The 6,918-nt window shown below is 40.9% G+C and overlaps 1 pseudogene; it reads right to left on the bottom strand.

Moving 5' to 3' along the window:
* Positions 1-2,675: 2,675 nt before the first annotated feature.
* LOC102866667 lies at positions 2,676-3,951 on the bottom strand (annotated as a pseudogene).
* Between the last annotated feature and the right edge of the window lie 2,967 nt (positions 3,952-6,918).

Raw genomic sequence — 6,918 nt, 5'->3', positions numbered from 1 at the left:
TTCAAAATGGGTGACCCTGGAGGACATTATGCTGAGTGAAATATCTCAGTCACAAAGGGACAAATACTGCATGGTGCCACTGTTGTAGAATGGGTCTGACATCAGGGTTGGGGTATTACAGAAAAAACTGGATAAATTATGTATATTATATTGAAACAGATGAGGGAAAGAACAGATTAGAGGTGATATATGATTGAGTATTGCGGTTAGCACAGAAATCCAGAATTAAGGTTGCATAGAGAAGGGTCGCTATGAGTCGCAGGCGACTCTACGGCACATAACAACAACAACAACAGAGAAGTGAACTCGGTGGGGGAGCAAGGGATGCGGGAATTGTATACTAATGAAGGATTTTTTTTTCTTTTTCTTTTCGGAGAGGGGAGCGAACTGGTGGGGAGGGGGTGGGCAGGGAGAAAAGTGCGGCAATGAATGAATGGAAATCTAAAACCTCTGTAAATGTCTATTAAAATTATTTTTTAAAAAAAACCCAAAAAACAAGGCTCCAGAAATGGTTGGAATACCAATTGAGATAATTCAACAAACACATGCAGTCCTGGATGTGCTTACAAGGCTGTGCCAAGAAATCTGGATGACAGCTGGCCTGGAAGAGATCCATATTTATTCCCATTCTCAAAAAAAGAGGATCCTTCAGAATGTGGACCTTATCTAACTAATACATGCAAGAAAAATCTTGCAGAAGATTATACAAAAAAGGACTGGAACAGCAGATCAACAAAGAACTTCCAGCAATACAAGCTGAAGTCAGAAAAAGCCATGGCACTAGAAACATCATTGCTAATGTCAGATGGATCTTGGCTGAAAGTAGAGAGTATCACAAGGACAGTCTGTTTGTGTTTTATTGACTATGCAAAGGCTTTTGTGTGGATCACAACAAACTGTGATAACATTGATAAAAATGTGAATCCCAGAACCCTGGATTGTGCTCATGCAAAACCTAGACCTAGACAAAGAAGCTGTTGTTCTAATAGCGCAAGGGAATGTGGTATGGTTCAAAATCAAGGAGAGTGTCAGAGATGCATCCTGTATCATTTTAATCTGTATGTGGAACAGATAGTTCAGGAGGCTGGACTTTATGAGGAAGAATTTGGCATCAGGATTGGAGGAAGACATCAACAATCTGCATTGCACAGATGACACACTCTTGCTAGCTGCAATAAAGAAGACTTGCAGCTTTTGCTGCAAAGATTTTGCAAAGATTTCAGCCTTTAATATAACTTTCATCTCTACATCAAGAAAACAAAGAACCTCATCACCAGGCCAATAGGTAGTATCGGAATGTTGTTATTGTTGTTGTAGTTGTTGTTGTTGTTGTTGTGTGCCGTCAAGTCGCTTGAGACTCATAGTGACCCTGTGTACAACAGCCCTAACTCTGCTCTGTCCTGTGCCAATCGCACTGTCTCTGTTACACCCATCTTAATCACCCCAGTCACTGAATCAATGTACCTCATAGAGGGCCTTCCCCTCCTATGCCATCCCTCCACCTTTCCAAGCATGATGTCCCTCTCCAAGGACCAGTCCCTCCTTACAACATGTCCAAAGTATGTTAGACAAAGCCTCAGAATCCTTGCCTCCCAGAGGTGCCCAGTTTAACCCTCTCCAGGATGAATCTGTTTGTTTTCCTAGCAGTATCAGAATGGATGAAGAAAACATTGATGTTGATGATGACTTCACCTTGCACCAATTCACAATCAACACTCTTGGCACCAGCAGTCAGGAAATCAAAAGATGAGTTGCCTTGTGAAAATCTGCTGTCAAGGATCTCTCCAGAGTGATAAAGAGAAAAGATGTCAGTCTAGAAACTAAGATGAGTCTGATTCAAGTCACAGTCCTCAATTGCTTGTTGTGCAGCTGACTAAGGATGACAGAAGAATTGATTGACTTTGAGTTGTGGTGCCAGAGTATTGAACATACCATGGACTGCAAAGAGAACAAATAGTCTATTCTGAAGTGAGTGAGACAAAGTTGTTCCTTGAAGGCAAGGATTTTAAAACTCTGGAGTTTCAAACAAAACATACTTTGGTCATGCTGCCAGGAGGGTCCAGTACTTGGAGAAGGACACCATGCTTTGCAAGGATGGAAGTTAAATACAAGAGAAGACACTGAATGAAATGGATTGACACAGTGACTATGGAAATGAGGTTAGGAGTACCAGAGGTGGTGAGGTTGGCTCAGGATAGGGGAAAGTTCAAGAGCTGTTATTCATACGATTGCTATGGATTGCAGTTGGTTCAATGGCACATAAAAACAACAACATGCATTGTGTGTGGTATTATACTCTATAGGTGACTTAAAGACAACTATACATCATTTTTATTGTGCTTTGCAGATATTGTGGTTTTTACAAGCTGAAGTTTATGGCAATCTCACCTCAAGCAAGTCTATTTCTGCCATTCTTCCAACAGCGTGTGTGCATTTCTTGTCCCTGTGTCACATTTTGGTAAATCTCAACATTTTCAAACTTCTTCATAAGATTAGTGTCCACTTAAAAGACATTGTTGTTGCTGCTATGTGCTATTGAGTCAGAACCATCTCATGGTGACCCTCCTGTGCATTTCCAGAGACTGTAAAATGCATAGGAAGAGAATTTCAATCTTTATCCCAAGAAGCAACTGGTGAATTACAATCACCTGTCTTTGTTTTGATAACACAAATCCTTAGCCACTACAGCACCAGAGCTCCACTAAAAGGCATTGTTGTTCAATATCCTCTATGACATCCAACTCTCTAGTATGACAGGCTCGAAGCTTCTGCTCAAATTCAGGCTTGACCCCACGTCGCAGCTTGCCCACAACCAACAAAAAAGCATTGAAGATGGAGGAATCTGACAGCTTATCTCCAAAGCAATCAAAGTTTTCGAGCATCTTTCGGAGACCTCGCTCTGTGAGGGGCAGCTGTGACACACAGTAGGCCAGGTCCCGGTACTGCCTCTCAGTTCGGGCGGTGCGGAAGCACTGACACAGCTTCTCCACCAGGCTCTCTGTCTGCTTGTCCTTGGTGATGTAGGAGAGGAGCTGCTTCATGATGGTGTGGAAAGGCTCTTCTTCCACGCCACCCTCGGGATCTGACTGGCGACTGATGATGTCTGGAAGGAGATTATAGACTGCATTGCCCTTGTGGGAAAGCTCGTTGAAGAAGTTCTTGGCCAGGGCTGAGATCTCGGGCTCAGGGTCGATGAGTAGAACCGCCATCTCGCTCACCTGACCATTCACCTTCACCATGTCCTTCAGGATAAGGTGGGTCATCACCAGCCCAGCTGTTTTCCGCCCCTGAGGAGCTGGGTCTCGGAGGCGAGCATACAGATGAGGGCTTTAGGGGTCCACCAGGTTGAGGAAACGAATGTCTAGATCCCCAGCGACGACCATGAGGTTGGACCGGACAGTGGGGAGCGTGGACTTTTCTAGCATGGTGAACAGAAGATGAAGCTGGGGATCACAGAAGGTGGCACTAACCATGCAGAACTTGCCGAGGGTGATCGAGGCAGCGGCACAGAGTTCAGGATTGCTGTAGAGACCTGGATTGTTGCACACTGCAAGCAGAAGTGGAATGATGGTGGCCAGGGTCTGTTTGCCATCCAGCAGTTCCATCTCGCAGATGTTACGGATCAGCTCTGCCTCTGGATCGTCAGCAGTCACCCCGACAAGCCCTAGCTCCTCCTCCATGGTGGTCTCAGAGCTTGTGTTCTTCTCCTTCGGACCTTTACTCTTGTGCTCCTGTTCTTCTTGAAGAACTCGGCGCCGACACAGCTCTCCACTCACTGCTTGCTCAAAATGGACCAGCTGCTGCAGAGCCAAATCCCCAGCCAAGGACAGCCAGAGAGCCCCAACAGCCACCAAGAAACAATCCACTGTCTCCAGGCGTCAGCACCTGACTTCTGCTGCCTCAGACGATGACTTTGTGACACCTGAGCCCCGCCGTACTGCCCGTCGCCATCCTAACACCCAGCAGCGACTTTCTAAAAAGAAACCCAAGATTGTCTTCTCAAGTGACGAGTCCAGTGGGGAAGAACTTTTAGCAGAAATGACCGAAGATGAGACACCCAAGAAAACAACCCCCATCCGCCGAGCATCCGCTTGAAGACACAGGTCCTGAAAAGTCATCTTAGCCTGTTCCCACTCCTGATTTGTAGGGCTCCTGTAAAAATCCTCATCTGCCTCTCTGTTTTTAATACATACAAGATCTTTGTAATAGAAGACATTTCTCTTACTCGCCTAACTTAACTGCTTTGAGTTGCTTTCACTTTGTGGTATATATTTACCTATCTCCTTTTGTAATGAATCAATGTTTTTACACACTTTAAAAAAAAAGGCATTGTTGTTATTGTTGTTGTGTGCTGCTGAATCGAGTAAAACTCACAGTGACCCTATGAACAACAAATATACACCCTATCTTATCCTGTGCTGGCCTCACAGTCACTGACTTACTAGATCCCATTGTAGTGGTCACTCTGTCAATTCATCTGGTTTGAGATTCTTCCATAAGTATAGTATGAATAACTTTTCTATAACTGAAAATAAAAAATCATGTGACTTGGTTTATTACTATATTTTATTTATCACAAAACAAATTCACAAATGGAAAGATCTGGTATGAAAAACAATGTATATGACTTTGTAAATAAACCAGTATACAATTTTAATTTTTTTTAAAAAAGTTAAAAGAACAAATCCACATTATGTCCACAGTATGCCTGTAGGATGTATGTACTTTATATGCAATTACAGCATCATTTTATATAAAGAACTGTGCATTCTCTAAATTTTTGTATCCAAGTGGATTCTGCAAACAATTCCATATAGATACCAAGGAATGAATGAAGTAATATAGATATATCTCTATGTTTAAATATACAAGTATCCTTGTTAATGTTGTTGTGTTTTATACCATCAAGTTGCCTGTGACTCATATTCTTGGAGAGATAGATATAGATATATACAAATAGACATATACAAAGAATGAAGCATTCCTTTCAGACAAGGAGACACCATGCTTAATTCCCCATAAATGAGGTGTTAAAGCTTGTTGCATTGTAAAGCACTCTATTCCTGAGATAAAAAAAGAATGACAACAGAGAAAAACATAGCTTCATTAGTAAAGAGTTGTTTCTGTGATTTACTTCCTGGTATTTCTAAATAATAACTACAAAAAGATTTGGTTCTGGGCTACAGTCTTTGAGCTGTTAACCTCCTGCTTATCCTTGCCTCTTCTTTGTCCCAGTCAACAACATGGAGGAACATGAGTAACTACAAAAAGAACTGCAAAAGATGGAAGAAAGCATTGAAAATATAAAGAAATACAAGAACTTGAAAAATCATCATAAAACAGAGACTACAAAAAGAAAATAAGAGAGATTACAGCAAACACAGTAGTTGGGGGGGAGGGACCAGAAATGTATGAAAATGCAATTGAGGATCTAAAGATCAAAATTGGAGAAGTTTCCAACAGGCTGGAGGGATAAAAAAGAAGAAAACAAGAGATGGAACAGAGAGTCAGTGAGCTAGAAGACAAGAAGCTCAATGAGAATACCAGAAAAGAAAACAGAGAGAAGATCGAGGGGGAAATCACATTAGAATCATGTGAGATGACATAAAAAGGAACAATATACTAATAACTGTTATCAAAAACACAAGTGGGGCAAGAAAAGCACTGAGAAATCTGTGGAAGGGGTACTAGAATTACTTCCCAAGCCTGTTAATATTCATGCATCTATACACCAAATGAAAGACCTGCAAAATACATAAAGCAATGGTTAACAGATTTGACAAACTACATAGACAACAAAATAGTAGAAGGCTTCAATGTTGCAGACCAAGGGCCACAAAGAATGGAATAATTTTATAATTATTAATAAAGAGACAAAAGGCCGGGAATGTGATAGAGCAGAGAGCATAAAACAGGGGGCCAGCAGTTCTTGACTGAAGAACCCAAGCCAAGCTTCTCTGTATCTTTATTGAAAATTACCAGGAAGTAAATCACAAAGAGAATTCAATGCAAATGAAGCCAAGCTCTTTGTATTGAAAACCTTCTGCTTGACTCAGGAAGGAGGGGTTCACAAATGCAAGAATTTGGTTTACCCTTAACTATTAACCTTGATGCCTCAGGGTGAACTCTAGCTCAGGAAGTAACACTCCCTCTGTAGGGGGCCCCTTGCTGTCTCCTGTCTTGCAGGGAACAAACAGCTCCTATTCTAGGATCTGCCACAAGAGAAATCCTAACTTATATATCTGTAATTCCTTCAATTCCTGAAGAAGGGTTTTCATATAATATTTGGTATAAAGTTTGGCTTCCCATACTTCAATACACCACTATCACTACAGGCAGGTCAACTCGAAAAAAACTTAACAAAGATGCAGATGATCTAATCTATAAAATCAGCTCATGTGACACTGAGTTGCAGGCAACTCAACAGCACATAACAAAAATGACAGGACAAAATTGCATTATTATTACTGTTGTTATTAAGTGATATCTTCCTTGTATGCATAAGGATATTATCCTGTCATAACATAGATTGGGTTACAGAAGAAATAAAAATGAAATTAAAAAGTTTCTTGAAACAAATAATAATGAAAATACAACATGCCAAAACTTCTGGGATAAAGCTAAGGCAGTCCTCATGGAGTAGTTCATAAACAATAAACAAACACACAAAAATGGAAAAAGCAAATGACTTAAAAAGCAATATCATCATCAAATAGAAAAATAACAAGAACCATATGGTCCTATCAATTAATGCAGAAAAAGCCTTTGACAAAATCCAACACCCTTTCCTGATTAAAGCACTCAACAAAACAAAATAGGATTAGAGGGTAATTTCTTCAACATAGTAAAAAGTATCTATGAAAACCCAAGAGCCAACATTGTTCTTAATGGAGAGAGGTTAAAGGCATTCCCTTTAAG

The sequence above is a fragment of the Elephantulus edwardii genome, unplaced genomic scaffold, assembly GCF_000299155.1.
Source record: "Elephantulus edwardii isolate Elephantulus edwardi_28Jun2011 unplaced genomic scaffold, EleEdw1.0 scaffold00172, whole genome shotgun sequence".
Lineage (NCBI taxonomy): Eukaryota > Metazoa > Chordata > Mammalia > Macroscelidea > Macroscelididae > Elephantulus > Elephantulus edwardii.
The sequence above is the reverse complement of the archived record's forward strand: the minus strand, read 5'-3'. Positions and strand labels throughout refer to the sequence as shown.